We start from the raw sequence: 16,707 nt of genomic DNA on the forward strand, positions 1-16,707 counted from the left end.
ACTGCGCTATGGCATTGCAGGGAAACACTGAATCAAAGCTAATCCCAGCTACTTGTAGGCCTGTGACTTAGCGATTGATGATTTTTAAGGCATGCCACTATTCACTAAGCAGAAACGAAGTCCCTCTAAGCTCACCAAAACCCAGATCAGCTTATGATCCCTGACAGCTCCTCCAGTTATGTCTCAGTCTGTATTCATGCAAGAAAACATACAAAAGGACAAATATGAACTTATCCTTGGACCTGAAACCCTTTCCCAATTCCAGCCCCCAATGCCGCTCTCAGACCTGGTTTTATCACTGCACCAGAGCTGTGACAATAGCAGCAGAGAGATGACCAAGGCTGTAGGGTTCAGTCTGTTGTTTGCTGCTGCCTCTACCCTTTCTGTTAGGGGGGCATGGCTGCAGGAGTGGGTCTCAATCCATCAGTTTATATTATACAATCTCTTAATAATAACAAATTGTAGACAAAAAATCAGATTTTACAAATTCTAAGTCAAGGGACTTAGAACAAAATGTGATAATAAAAAAATCTATCTCTCTACCTGTATCTGAATCCTTTCCCTTGGGTGGTTAATGTATGCAATAATAGGAGAAAAGGGTTATCTGGCAAGGATCATCAAGTCCAACTCCTAGCCCCCACAGGACCACCCTGACACAACTTCAGGCCATTTCCCCAGGTCCTGTTGCTGGTCACCACAGAGAAGAGATTAGTACCTACTCTTCCCCTCATAAGGAAGTTGTAGACTGCAATAAGGTCTCCTCTCAGTCTCCTCTTCTTTAAGTGATCTCAGCCTCTCCTCACACAGCTTCCCCTCTGGACCCTTCACCATCTTTGTTGGCCTCCTTTGGACACTCTCTAATAGCTTAATATCTTTCTTATATTGCAGTGACCAAAACTGCACACCATATTCAAGGTGGGGCCACACCAATGCAGAGCAGAGCAGAACAGGACAATCTCCTCCCTTGACCGGCTGGCGATGCTTTGCTGATGTCCCACCAGGACATGGTTGGCCCTCCTGGCTGTCAGGGCACTGCTGACTCATATTCAATTTGCCATTGACCAGGATCCTTTCCACGGCTCTACTTTCCAGCATCTCATTCCCCAGTCTGTATGTACATCTGGAGTTGCCCCATCCCAGGTGCAGAATCCAGTACTTTCCCTTGTTGAACTTCGTGTGGTTGGTGATTGCCCAGTCCTCTAATTTGCCCAGTACCTCCCTGCCTTCGAGGGAGTCAACAGCTCCCCCCAGTTTTCTGTCATCTGCAAACTTGCTTAGTATCCCTTCCAGTCTTGTGTCCAACTAATTTATGAACATATTGGAGAGTACAGGGCCTAACATGGAGCCCTGTGGAATCCCACTAGTGGCAGGTCACCAGTCTGATGTCCCCATTCACTGTTACCCTCTGTGCTCGACCCATGAGCCAATTGCTCACCCACCACATGATGTGTTTATCCAGCTGTGCTGGACACTTTGTCCAGAAGGATCCTGTAAGAGACAGAATCAAAAGCTTTACTGAAATCCAAAAAGATTACATCAGCTGGCTTCCCTTGATTACCTTGTCGTAAAGGGAAATCAGGTTTGATAAGCAGGACTTTCCTCTCATGAAGCTGTACTGGCTGTGACCAATGACTGCGTTGTCTTTAAGGTGTTTGTCAATATTTCCCAGCTCGATCTCAATCCTGGAAAAATACTGTGTCGTCCACTTTAAAAGAAATGAAGTGTGCAATAGTAATTTTTGTCAAGGTTTTAAAAATCCATAAAGAACACTTTAGCAGTTTAAAAAATACAGCCAGTTTCTTTTTACCAGGCACTTTGTGTAATTTGCAAAATTCTCACTCTTACAATCCAGATGTAAAATGTGCTACTCATTTCACACCTTCTAGGTGGGGAAAGCAAATGATGAAGAAAAAAACAATGGCAATTTGTCAATTGTTAAAAAAAAATCTGCTTTTTGTTTGAATCACTATTTTGCAATTCACTTTCCTACAGCTAAGCACACTGCAATAGATATTAGCTTATTTTCAGTCCTGCTAAAAAGGTATTTATGACCTTGTTGCTATCACAGATAAAACCTTCACTACATGTGTGGCCATGAAAGTAACACCATTAAATAAACATTATAGCTTTAACATCACTGAAAAACAACTTTAGTGAAAGACTACTGATTAAAAATATCTTCTTCTATACTTTTTTTTTACTTTAGAAGTCAAATAATGAATATACGTATATTAATTTCTGTCCAAAGCCTTAAGTACCAAGGAAAATAGTCAGGGCTCTATTCTGAATTGTAAATGAATCCTCATTGAATGAAGCTGCTTAAGGAAAAAGTAACCTTCCAACCTTCACTCTCTTAACTCCACTTTTCTGCTAGACACACACAAATTACCTTTAGCCCAAATATAAAAAATTATCTTGGGATCAAATCCATACTGAATCTCTTCTGAGATCCAAAATATTTGATTTTCACTTTATTTTCACTTTTCCCATGACTCTTCTCATTTTAGATTTGCCCCCAAAGGAATATGTTGCTATAAATTACTTATTCTCAGAATATGTTCCATGCTAGAGAAAATTAAGAAGTTCCAGGAGAAGTTCTGCTGTGAGATTTTCACATGAATTTTCTATAGCCTGGGGGTTTGAATAAGAGCTTAAAATATGCAGTGTTAACCAGCTAGAGCTTCCAGCTCTACACTGCAGAACTGAAAGGAGGGTCACTGATTCATGTCGCCATTCAGTGGTCTCCTTTGGATCAGGTTTGGCAATTCCTCAGCACCAGAAGGCTGACCGTAGAGTCTACCTACCAATTTCCAGCACCGATCAACATCAAGTAAAGATTGTGACTCCAATAACTGCAGCTGGATATTAATGTTGGTTGTTGTTATTCGCCAATAGTCAGATTACCAGGAGACTCGTAGAACCATAAAATCATGTGGGTTGGAAAAGACCTTGAAGATCAAGTCCAACCATTAATCTAGCATTACCAATTCCACTGCTAATCCATGTCCCCAACAGAATGACAGAATTGTGTATATTGAAAAAAGTCTTTTAAGGTGTTTGGGTCTCTCACACTAGCACAAGACACCACAGCATATGCTCCTCATCATGGGATAACATTGCATCCTTATGCCATCTCATCAAATTTGCACCTTAGTACATCCCTCAGCTGTTCATTGCAGCTAACACTAGCCTAATTCTAGAACTACAGAGAACTATAAATACACATCCCCAGAACAATCCATAATACAAAAATGCCAACCAGCTCTAGAGGACAATGCAAGAAAGCATGATTTATGCAACAAGAGAGATTTTTCTTAGTGAAATTGAAGATTCAAAGCTCTCATATAAGTTGACCCATCCCACAATCAAAATGGGAATGAGAGAAGAGAGATTAAGAAATAATAAAAAAAAGTAGAATGTACCTCTGCTACAAATAAAAGTTTCCCCTCAAACTTCAGCAGGGCTAAGCAGAATCACCACAGCTAAGGATATAACACATGCAGGAGTGAAGAAGGGAAAAAAACCCTACTAAAGACACATTAAGGTGTTTTCATGCACCTGAAAAGGACAGACACCCACCTCTCACACAGACAGAGGATGGCATTAACGTCCTGCAAAATGTGAGTCATCTTCATGTACCACAGCTCTAATGATTGATTTGCTTGGTGTGGTTAAACCACCTTTCAGGAGTGGAGGGTAAGAAGTACTAGTATAGCTAATGCAACAATCAAAAGGCAGAGCACCATTTTCTTTTTCTACTTTTCTGTGGTAGAATCTAAAGCATTAAGAATGAAAAGAAACGGCACACACTGCAAGGCACTGGACAGTGTGGAGATAGATGTGCTGGCCACCATTATTTAGCAAAACAAACAGAATATGTACATCTGAGTGCATGCTTTTTATTAAGAGACCATTGCACTCAGTTTCTATTGCAGATAGAGTTGCATTTATTTGCTTTCTCTTGCTTCACTCAAAAAAATCAGTTGAACGAAAGGTAACTTAAACTAGAGAGTCAAGTGAGCCAAGCTGAAACAAGAGGAGAGTTCTGGTAGTTCAGCACACACAATTTGTAACTCTATTTGTGAGACGCATTGCACAGAGCAAGCACAACTCCTGACATCAGTGTGTTGTAAGACCCCAGTCATGGAGCGACAAGCTCAACCAGAGTTTTACTTTTAAAAATAGACAAGGCTCCAAAAGTTTTCCTCTCGAACTTTCGCAGTCTTTGGTTCTTTAATAGCTTGAGATAGTATACAGAGAGAATGTTGCACACATTTTCTCAGGAGATACTTTTACTGATGAAATATAGGAGAAAATAAGGATCTTGGTAAAAGTTCAAAAGGGTAATATACAACCAAAACAAAGCATTCCACAAAAACACCAACTTAGCACATGTTAACCCATACTAATTAGCAAAAAGCAACCCACTCAGTTTTAAGTTACACAAAATATTAAGAAAAGAGTAAGGAAAGAAAGAGATTTAAGAAAAAGGAGTAAAGAAAGAGATTAAGAGAAAAATCGCCAGAGAGTCCTATGGAAGTCTAGCTTCACATGGTGCAGGTAGGTCTCAGGAGAGAGAAGAGAGAGGCACCTGTTGCTGGATTTATGTGTTCTGACCCCTGTGGCCACCTCTCCCAGGTGGGACTTCCAGCTCACTGACCACTCTGTGGCTCCATGCCAGAGTCAAGGGTGGTGTAGCCAAACAGAGGCTGGGTCAGGGATTCCGGAGGGCATTGTGTGGGAGGGCTCCCAGGCTGTCCTTTTGACTGACAGCTGCTCCTGCCATGTGAGCTGTGGGGTTGCCATGTGGGATACGGCCTAGCCCTTACCCACACACATTTGTGTTTGTTCCAACCCAATAATTAAATAATCTTCCCTGAGATTCGAATCCAGTGTCTCACATGTGTCTACACTGCAGATTGCAATACATTGTCAAACCAGAGCTAGCTTTAGACTTGTTTTCTGGATGCCAGAAATAGCGGTGTCATGATGTTAGAGAGATATGGAAGAGTTATTTTACCATAGTTCTCTAAACAGACAGAGCCCAAGAATTGCAGGATAAGATCAAAAGGCTTCCAGCCAGCTCAAATGCCAAGCAAGCAGGTTCTTTTTATAAACAGGCAATTTATTAACATGCTTAAGACATGCAGCTGACAAATATACTATTATTTCCTTTACAGTAGCATTTAGAGAGGCCTTTGGCTGAGATAAGGACTCCCAGCTGTGCTAAACACTATATAGGCATATAGCAAAAGACAGGCTCCATTCAGAGGAGCTTACAATGTACAATGCACTGTGCAACTGTTTGCTCAGTTCTGCTTGTCAGCAACGCTGCACTCAAAAGCCTGAATTTGGCATCTGCATCTTTGAGCAATGACTTAAGGATTTAATGTAAAAACACTGGCTTGCCAATCTGATGCTCTATTATACCCGCCAGACCCCTAATAACTGATTTTGATGGTCCATTAGTTAAACACAAGGAAAGTCTAAAATCTTTGTATTTCTTTAAGACAGTATTAAATACGGTAACGACAACTCGGGTGCTAGTTAGCCTATTCTGCTTTACACAGCTATATGTCAGTCTTCTATAATAAACCATGTGATGACTCATAAACACCTAAAACATTTCCCTTGCTGCTCAGTATTTTATTACATAGATGCCAATTACGTTTGAGCAGCAGACTGCACAAGCCTGAACAGTCATCTATTATATGAACGGTTCCATTGATTCCTATACTACAGAGGGTTATGCTTTCATATATCATACTGAATAGGATTTGTTTCCACAGACACTGGGGGTAAACTGTTGGTGAAAGTGCTTTCACAGGTTATAGGCACCACCATTGCACTCTAACTCACTCAATGATTTCCCAGGCTTCGAATAACAGACCTTTCCCTCACCCCAACCCCCACTACCTTTTTCTTTTAAAACAAATTTTGCTATGAGAACAAAGTAACCAATTTTACAGAAATAAAGCAATAGTCATTGTGCTCAACACAAGGACTGCGTTAAAGAAAGGAACTTGAAAATAACCAAGGATGAACAGCAGGTTGTCCTCTAAAAATACCTATGCCGTGGGGCACTCAGTAAAGAAAAGCATCCAGCTTCTGCAGATATGCACAATATGAGACCTTGAGATACAAATAACATTGAAATCAGAATATTTGTCTGGATATTATAGTGCTCTGCCTTCAAACAGAAAATATTTAGAACTGTCTTCTTTGTTAATAAGAGATGTAGCGTTTCTAAGTCACAGCTAAGTGTAACATGGTCAAGGTAACACTCTGAAACCACAAAAATATTCAGTCACATACAAGACATCTGTTCTTGCAACACCAACATTTATCACTCACAAATTTCACATGCCTGCTTTTAACAACCCAGCAGCTGTTGACTGCTTCCTTGGAAGTATGAATCTGTGCCAGAGCATCACGCCACAGGCAGGAACTATACCCCATGAGGCTGCAATGGTGGGGACAGAGCACAGACAATCACAGTATTGTCAGCATTAAAACCATTGCGGAAACCTCCAAGAGGTTATAGACAGAGGCTCACCATTTTTCCTGGACTGCCTGTGCCACGCCAAGTCTCTTCCTGGTCTCACTTCAGATTGGATGATCAAAGTATCTCTCTCTTCCTCCTTTGAGCTGAGTCTCAATCTGTCACTGTCACCTGGGTATCTTTCTAATATGTATCAGCAATGCTAAAATGGGTTCATGGGCCATTCTTTTTAGGTCTTCACCTTAGTACCCGGTGCAATCGATTCCTGTCTAAAATGTGTGGCAATTTTGGCTCTACCTTCAGTAAACTAACGATTTCCTGTCAAAGGAGTTAGAAGGTTAGACCAACCCATATTGTCCCTCCAAAGTGAGCTTCTAAGGAGAAACAGGAGCATAAACACCACAAAGCTACTGGCAGGTGGGGTCAGCAATTTGAAGATCCTTACGTGGAGATAGAGGTGCTCAGTTGAGACTGAATTAAGACTGGGCTAAATTAAAGTCAGAGAAAGGTGCAAGATGGCACATGGCAACTTCATTTTATATCTGGGAGACTTACACTTCACTTATTATTTGTAGCCTGCAAGCCTGATGAATGGTATGCAATTAAAAAAAAATTAATCATTGTCTTATTTTTACCTGACTGATCTATCTGACTTCACTAGAATGATAGTTTGCTTTAAAATATCATTTTAAAGTGGAAAAAAACTTTAATCCTAGATTGTTTTGAATGAACTGAGGCTCTGGAGGTGAAGTATACTACTAAATAACAAATATTACCAAGTCTTCTCCAGTGTATCCCGCACATCCCTGCACACTCTCTCTGTTGCTTACACATGATACAAAGCTCTCAGAGCTATCACTCATACTATAATCACCTTCCTGATGCTTTTCTTTGCATCTTACTTTTCCTCCACAAAAAATTCCCAAATAATCTTGTGTCCACCCAGCTTCCTTTTCTATTTCTCGGACTATACTTTTTTACCTTGTCTCTCCAACGTCGATATCTACTTAGCTTTCCCTCACAGAGGCAATCTCAAGCACTAACAGGTACATCCCTGCTGTTTCTTCACATTTTATCACTTCATCTCCTATAGCTGTCCTGCCACAAATTATTTTCTGCCTGCCTTTTCCATCATTGCTTTATTCTGTCTCAGTCCATTGTACCATTAACTCTATCGGCATTTTTTTTTTTGCTTCTAGAAATACCTTTAAGCTTGGTTGATATCTGTAAACCCAGTATCCACAGCAGGGAAAAATGTTTTCCCACTACAAAGAGGCCACTGTTGCTCAACACTGCTTTGTAAGGGCTTGTCTAGTCCATACAAATGATGTAAACAATGTATGGCCACTGTGCCTTTTTAGTATCTGGGAAGTAATACATGGAAGGCAAAAATTCATGAGAATGTTTCATTAGAGATCATGAAAACTCAGATATATTGGTCATAAAGGTGCCTTTAGAGGCTCCGCTGCTCCAAGGTGCTGTCATATTCTCCCCTGCTTCAACTTATGTGGCAGTCATTCTTGGTTTTACTGGAAGTCCCTGTACAGTAGTATGCAAATACTTTATAAAACCATAAAAGGAAGGGAAACGGCAGATATACTTTATTCAGATTGTTTCTTACCCCTGATCAAGCCCAGGTTCAGTTCTGCATCCTCCAAACACACAGAGATGGCTTCTATTGAAAGACCTATGATGAGCAGCACACACAGAGGCCAGCAGTTCCAGAGCGTGACAACAGAGCTGCAAAAGGGCTGGAAACAAGGAACACTGCCTGAAACATGGCTCAACAAACAAAGTGGTTGAAGAAGAATCTTCTCATCACATCTCCACCACATAGGGAAGAATGAAGTGTAGGACTGGAAGAGTTAAAAGGAGACTAATCATTTATATGAGAGGTAAATGTTTCCCTAAGGAATCAGATTCTATTCATGCTTCTGCCATAGAATTTCTACCAAGATCAAGCAAATTCCTTAAATCAATCTTTTGCTAAGAAGTCACTGAGATCTACAAAGTACCTAAATATCTTTACCTGCAGTGGAGATTAGGTATGTAAGGAACTTGAGGAAACCACACGTAACTGTGTATGTCCATTTCCTAAGTAGTCACCTGAAAATCACTGGATCTAATTGGCAGAAATTCTGAGTACCCACAGACCAAACAGACAGCAACAAAAATATTATTTCAGTTTTATAAATAGATGACGTTGCATATTGGTTGCATAAATGACCAGCAACTGGTGGGCCCTTCTGGCCTTCGACCTCTTGTCTGAATTCCCAATCTGTAAAACAGGAACTTTGCCATGACTTTACACCCCCAGTCAATTTGAAGATAAAATTAGCATCTATAAGGCATTCAGACACTGCACTGAGGAGTATCATGGACAAATTTATCCATGGGATAGAGGAGCATCATAGACAAAAACCCCGATAGTTTTTCCATCATCGTACATGTGATCATTAATAAGTAATCAAGGACTGTTCAGTTTTTCTACCAAAACAGAAAGAGGTCCTAAAAGAGATGTGATTAAAGGCTGAATCATAATGCATACACAAAAGAGGACCACACTACAGCAGTCAAGGAAATTTCTTATTCACAGAAAATTGAGATATTTGGATAAAATTGTGTGGGAAAAAATAATCATTTTTGGGGAAAACCAGAACTTCTAAACTGCAGCTCTGGACTTGTTCTAACTTGGGCCGCCTTGTTACTACCTTGTATATCTAGATGCCCATAGGAAAGCTGCTGATATCTTAACTTGTTTTGAAAATATAGTGAAACATGTAGAAAGCATTGTAACTTTACTTTCTTGCCCTGTAATAGGTTGTGCTAACTAGCTGTTTTGGATTAGGAAATCTTTTAAAGGTAGCATATAGTGTAAGATATAAAAAAGACTTTCTATAAATTATCATGTCTGTAAATCTCTGCAAAATTGTTTATTCGAGGAGGGGAGAAACTATTGTGTAGCCAAATGTAAATAGCATGGCTCACTGCCTATGAGTGAAGAAACTTCTTTTAAGCTTGCATCAGATTGCATCGGATTTTGACAGTGTGAAGATACTAATTTATGTTTTACAAATTCAGTAATAAGGCAAAAGGAAAGGAGAAAACAGAAATGAGCAAGTCATCATGTCATAGAATACAATTTTCTGGTGAGAGACTTGGTCAAGCAACTAAGCATATAATTTGTAAGGGCTACTGGACTAGATTTTCTGAAACACTCACCCACAAAATGTACCTTCAATAAATCCAGATGCTTTCTGCAACCTAAACTGTAGTAAGATGTTGGATATAGAGAACCGAGAGTTTGGGTGTCTTTTTTCCAAACCTGGCTTACAAACCAGTACAAGTCAACATGTGGCTGTAGAAAGCCAATAACTCAACTCTTGGTGACTGAAAATGCATGAGCAGTGTTCATCAGATGTTAAAAAACATGCTCATAACCTCTGTCTCACTGCTTCTGAGTCAAATATGCAGGCAGAAAAATGTAAGAGATGAACGTCTGTAATCAGGATCTGCCTTTGAATAAAAGGAATCCCAGGTGCATGGAAGTAGCACTGTGTGAACCAGCCACTTTCAGCAATGCAGATACCTGGTCCTGGGTATTACACAATGTTACTGGGTAGGATGTGTCACAGTAATTATGCAGCAATCCCACATGCACTCTGCAGAGTATAGTCATTTTGCTGACAACACTATTAAAGTTATTGTTCATTAACACAAAAAGACATTAGTGACGATCGCAATTACTCAAGAGGAAGAATACAACAAGGCAGGGCTCCTCAGCTCCTGCTATTAAGAATGACCACACTGGACATGAGTAAAGAGGACCTGGAGTTGATGGGACAGACGTATTTTACTCACTGCAAGGGGATTGCTCCAAAATAAAGATGAAGGTTTTTCTTAATTAGCTTCCTGTATCAAAACTTGCCTCCTTCCATTTACCAGTACCCTACCTGTAAAATAATGTTTCTCCAACTCCCAAATATGCAATATTCTAATTGCAATTTTTGTAATGTGCTAGATCCTTGCCTAAAAGGCAATTACAGAAATACCAAGTACTACAAGATGTATTCACTGACACAAAGTTAGCTTGACCCTTTTAATGTTTGGCATCATCATGGGAATAAGCAAATGCATTTACAAGACATGCATGCCCTCAAACATGAAAAGAACTAGCAGAGAATAAATAAACTTAGCTGAACTGCATATCCTCATAAAGCCAAATAAACATAATTCAATGCAAATAGGAAATTTACTTATGTATTTTATATTTTTTGCCTAACAGGAACATTCTGTAATAGCTCTGTTTAAACCTTCCAGATATTCTGCTAGCTGGATAGAGACCATGCAGTTTTAAATACATTTTCACACTCAACAAGAGCTTACATTTGTCTTTAAGAGCCAACCATCCAAACCCGAATGGTATCTAAATACAGTTCTCAAGTCTGTGGCCTTTGGAAGAGAAAAGATCAACAGAGACCTGCTCTTATTTCAGGATTTTAAGGAATAATTTCCACCTCTCCCTCCTAGTTTATAGCTTTTACCTACTTCCACACTGAATACACAAATGAGGGATATTCTGTCTCAGTTTAATGAGGCTGAAGTGTTTTGCTAAGGAGGATGAGTTATGAGGAAGACCAAGCTCCTCCCTCCAAGCAATTGTAAATCCGAAATCAAGGGGCTCCACTTGAGAAAGTATGGAGAAAGAAAAGATAACAGTCCTTTATTAAAGGATATATGTGCATTGGCAGAACAACAAAAGAACAGAAAAACAACTAAACAATAATCCTGCACCCAAAGTTCCCTCCAAAAACAACGGTTCGGTACTTTCCGCCTTTTGGCGCAATTCCAACCATGACCAGCAGGGGGCGCTGTTGGGCTCTGGCGGTCGCTGCATGAGGGCCCTGGAGTGTGGGAGGAGCCGAAATGGAGATTTCTCCCCACACACATCGAGGAGGGGAAGGGGAGAAGAGGAAAAAAAAATACAACCTCTTTCCCACAGATTCACGCTGTCAGCGGCTGTCTCCGACCAGGACTCCCCCAAAGGTTCCTTCGTGGAAGGGCCAAGCCTCTCCGATGAAATCTGAGCAAGTCCGGGCTGGGGGCAGAACAGGGTGCAGGAGAATGGAGGCGAACCGGAGCCAGAAACAGCCAAATAACCCGGTTAAAAACAAAAAGAACCACGGAAAAATGCCTCCACACACACATCATGCCTGGGTCAGGGCAAAAGTGAAGTGTCTGCCATTTCCTGAGGAGAGGAAAAAAATCTCACATCCCCCCCGCAGTCTTCTGACCGCCATCAGTCTGGAATGCAGGCCTGCTAGTTCGTTCTTTTGCATGTGTCAATCACCCCAGCCAAAAGAACCACCCTCCCTTTCCCTTGTTCAACATTCCTCTTTCATAATGATGCAGGGGGAAAAAAAATTCCCACTTGGTTATTAGAACAGGTAAACCTATGACATATGCAAAGACCAGATTAAAACTAGATGTTAAATTCAATATGAAGGCACCACATTCCTCTGAGGAAAGACACGTGTAGTCGAATATACTTAAAGAAGAATTATGTAACAATGTATGAATTACATAAAGTACTAATATCTGCCTCTGAAGGCTAATAAACACTGATAATCTGTGAATGACCTCTACTGTCTTAATGCTAACTACATTATGTTCTTCCCTATCACTTGTCATGCTCCTTTTTGGAGTGTCAGTTTTCCCATACATGTTGATTTTCCATCCTGCTGGCTAGTTTTGATGGCTTGTTCTTCCTGCTACAGTTAACAGTGTTTTATATGAAGACCCTGCTGTAGGTTAGGAAGGAGACCATGGCTATAATGACATTTTGCTTTTCAGTATCCTCACCTTTGAAATAGGTTAATCTCACTGATCTGTGGTTCTGCTTGTTGGAGTTAATAAGGCACTTAGAGCATCTAAGATAGTAGACAGGTGTTATGCATTCATATTTTTAGGATGGTATACCATGGTTTCACTTTTATATATATCTACATAAATTACCTATGTCACACAGAACTGATTTGAAGAGCAACTGTTCTTTCCACAAGAGCAGTTGTATGTGAAGAATAAGTATTATTCACCAACTATTTTCCTCCTACTGAAAAGATGGTGAAGTTAGTGAAAGTAGAAACAATCACAGGCATCTTCCCAGTAAAACATCAAGAGTAAGGAGTCAAGAACAGTTCACAGGAACCTAGAGTTCAAAATTTATGTGTATAAAATGTTCTAAACTGTAAAAAGCAATTTTTTTTTTAACAGAAGAGAAAATGCTCTTCTTTGGAAAAGAGCTTCACAGTGTATAATTCAACTTCTGTTTCAAAAATGCAAAGCAACGCAAACAAATTTCTTCACTGTTCAAACTACTGTTATAGATCCCACAGAAAACAAGTCTTCACAGTATCCAAGATCTAAACCTGGAAAAAGCTTTCATTCTTCATTAGCCAGAGAGACTGAATGTGACAGTTTGTGCCTCACCTTTCAAACTCATCTACTTATCTGTGTTGGCAAAAATAAAAAAGCTTGAATACTGCCTCCTGCATCCCATAACCCTCTACATCTAACTGTATTACCATGACAAAAAGAGTACTTATGATTCCTCCCACACAGGAGTTCAGGAAGAAAAACTTGTAAATTGGCAGTGACATCATCTGCTAGAAAGTGATTCACACTTCATGAAACAGCAGGGAAAATGAAATTTACTCCCAACCACCACAAAGCTCTTTCACTGAATCAGTGTGTGGCAGAAATGATAGTAAGAGACATAGATCCTTCCTCTATTTTTGAAAGACAAGGATTGTGTAATGAGCTAGAGTGCATAGAGCAAAATTACCATATTCTGTCACTGAAATATATTTCCCCTGTGGTTTTGCCAAAAAAGGTATGAAATGGGGATAGAAAATAAAACAGGTGATGCTAGAGGCAGAAAGTGGATTAATACACATCACCAGTGATATGTGACTGGCTTACAAAACGGTGGATTGCATGACTGACAGTACCAGAAGACAAGTTGTTTAATATTCTCTCTGAAGTTGCCCTATACTCAGAACATAGCCACACCTGAATACATTGCAACTTCCACATCCCCTGCTCTGCTGACAACGTGCTGAAAAAACGGAGAAAGTTTTAATATGTGAAGGATAAAGTTTCTCCACATCTCTTTGAACCCTTCTGGGCCCTGACAAGAAGAGAAATGAAATAATTGTCTAGTTTTTCTACAGAATTCCTCAGCTGTAACTGCAACTACTATTTATATTACAGTGGTGTCCATGATGGGCAGACATTTGCAGACAGATGTGAAAGATCTTGCCTTGCCACAGACTGTAGTTTGAATTACGTGACTTTCAGGCTGGTGTCATTTTCTGTCCATGGGCCAAAGTATTGCAATCCCCAAATAAATTAGGCATGAGCACCACACAACAGGAGAGAACTATAAAAAGTTGTCATTTATGAAGATAAATCAAGTTGCCTTCACCCTTGTAAATCTACCTTCAACAAGAACTACCACAGGCTGAAAGGAGTGATATTTATCTAGCTCTGCAGAGAAGACAAGTCTGAAGTTCCATTTCTGTGCTGAAGAGAAGGAAATAAAAGGCTTAAATAGCTGTAAATGAAGTAGTGTACAGTCTTCTTCTTAGCTCCCAAAGCTCTGGTCCAACATGACAAGAGGACTCCATAAACTGAAGAGCATGTGAGACTAGTTTGGGTCAAGCCTCAGCAATCAGTATCTAAAGGTTGCCATACAAAGGCAACCATGATTCCAGCAAACTACTAACCTGGACATTAGTCAAAATTTTCCAGAACTTTGTGAACCAAACTGGGCACTGACTCAAGTAAGCAAGACCTTGAATGCGGTTTTGCCAGAAAACCACTTGAATTTTATTATTTCATGCAATTTTTATGGAAAAACACAGATGTACCGACAGCTCTTGTCATGATTCAGTGTCCTTTTTGGAGCACCATATTGACAAGCTGGCAATTAGACACAAACATGGCAAGAAAATAAATGAAATATACCTTCCTGTTTCCATGCAATTTTGAAAAAGGCACTTGCGCTGAAGAAAGTAGTAAGTCAGCCCACATCTGCTATGAGTTTTTTTCTTACACTTTTTTAACCAACTATCAATTTTAATAATGTAAGGTTTATATAAATAATTGGTTCAGTATAACCTCCTACACAATTTTAAGCTCCAAGAAAAAAATTAAATGAAATCACTATATAAAATATACATTTATGTAAAAGATTACTAAGAAATATAGAACTTAGTCTGAGATTCTTATGATTTTAAACCAAGCTCTGCCTCTCTTCATGCTGGAAATAGAATAAGAGTGTTATGCAAGCCTGGCTCTTCTCCCAGGCTGGTCAGTCCTTGTAGGAAGAGTTCTTTATTCACACAACACTTTTCTGGGATATAAACTTCACCTGTGGGATATAAACTTCCACCTGTACAGCATGTACTACCCAGCATCTGATTGGAGCACTGTACCTCCGCAGGCCTTACTATGTTTATACTCAGGCAAGAATCCCTTTATTTCAATCATAGTTGTATTATGAGTAAAAGCTTATATTTGTTTACACAGCTTTAGAAGTTATAGTAATAGATTCTCTCTGTCATTTATAACATTTTTTCAATAGTACTGAAAAGTCAACCTAATAAATAATTATGAAACAGTCCCATAATACACATTTTACTCTGATGAAATGGTAGAAATGGAGTCTCCCTGATCAGTAACAGATAAAAGAAGAGGCAAGCCAATTACTGTCTACTCTGAAGAACAACTCCCCCCTCCACATACCTCTCCCTTCACTCTGAGAGTAAAGTGAAAGTATTAGCTCTGCATCACACTGCTACTTGTCTTTAGTGGTCAGCAGAGGAGGGACCACTAGTGGGCCTGTTGCCATTTTTACTGATGCTGCCCGAGTGCAGTAAAACGCTAAGCCTGGGTTTAGTAGCAGCCAGATTTGTCGAGGGGTTCTTTTTATTTTTTTTTTTTAACACCTTTTGCACCTCAATGTCAAAACAACAGAAACCAAAACCTGTGCTGGAGGATGCATCACTACTTAAGCGCACAGCAAGACAGTTCAAATGTCTTACAGCTTGGAAAACACAGGGATAGTGTCCTATGCTAGTACAATAGTTTGCAATAGGGCTCCTGGGGTAGTGCAACAGAGATGTTTAAGCATGATAGTTAAATAAATTAAAAAAGAAGAAAACAGGAGCGCACATTTAAATGCAGCCTTTTGTACCCTTTAAGCGGGAGATAAAACCCATAATACTGTTTCTTCACATGAAAATCATTCCTGTTGTTCACAGTGCTGGCTGAATGGTTCCACCAGTCTCTTGCCATTCCCCTGCTTTTCATGTAATTCTTGTGATCCCTCTCCAGAGGAGTCAAGTGCACATGGGTTCATAACTCCCCTTCTCTAATCCCCCAGTCTGGGCTGTACTCATCTCCGTTTTCCAAAGAACTCTAGCCCAGATTTCAGCTCCTCTGAACTGTTCCTGCTGTGCCCTGCCTCAGCCTAGGGACTGCAGAGGGGTCCCACCAGCAGTGGAGGATTAAAGTGGCAGCCTACTTTACACAATGGACAGGGATAACTGAAGAATTAGCTGAAATAACTGAAGTTTTCACCTTTTTTCATGATTACGTATGATTTGACATTTTGCATCCTTCAGCTTCAGAAAAATCACAGCCTCATCATCACTATGCTCATTACAATAAGCCCTCATTTTTCCACAATATATCACAGTATATCACTCTAATATTCACCACTAATGAGTCCTTAAATCTACACTGTAATTTCAAGGTTACCTTTTTTTGGAAATGTCAGGCCCTCCAAGGAAATAACAGAGCCAGAGGCAGAGAAAGTTTATCTGGAGATTCAAGAGGACAGTAAGTCATCTTTTAAACAAAGGGTTTATTTCAGGATTCTAGCTCAGTTCAAATTGTCACCAACACAGCTTTTATGTTATTAAAAAAAAAAAAAAAGTAGGCTGATAGTTTAATAAACAAGATGCTCAACAACTACCACACTGTAAACTAAACAAGGCAGAAATTATGGTTTTCTCATGTTCCTGAGTTCTTGCTCCATGCCACTTATCTTAGCAATGCTCTGCCTTGGTGCTCCTAAGTATTCCTGTTGAAATGATGGTCAGAAATAATTTTAAATCATTTAAAAATGCATAATGAAA

The sequence above is a fragment of the Neopelma chrysocephalum genome, unplaced genomic scaffold, assembly GCF_003984885.1.
Source record: "Neopelma chrysocephalum unplaced genomic scaffold, ASM398488v2 Primary Assembly neopelma1_108, whole genome shotgun sequence".
Taxonomy (NCBI): Eukaryota; Metazoa; Chordata; class Aves; order Passeriformes; family Pipridae; genus Neopelma; species Neopelma chrysocephalum.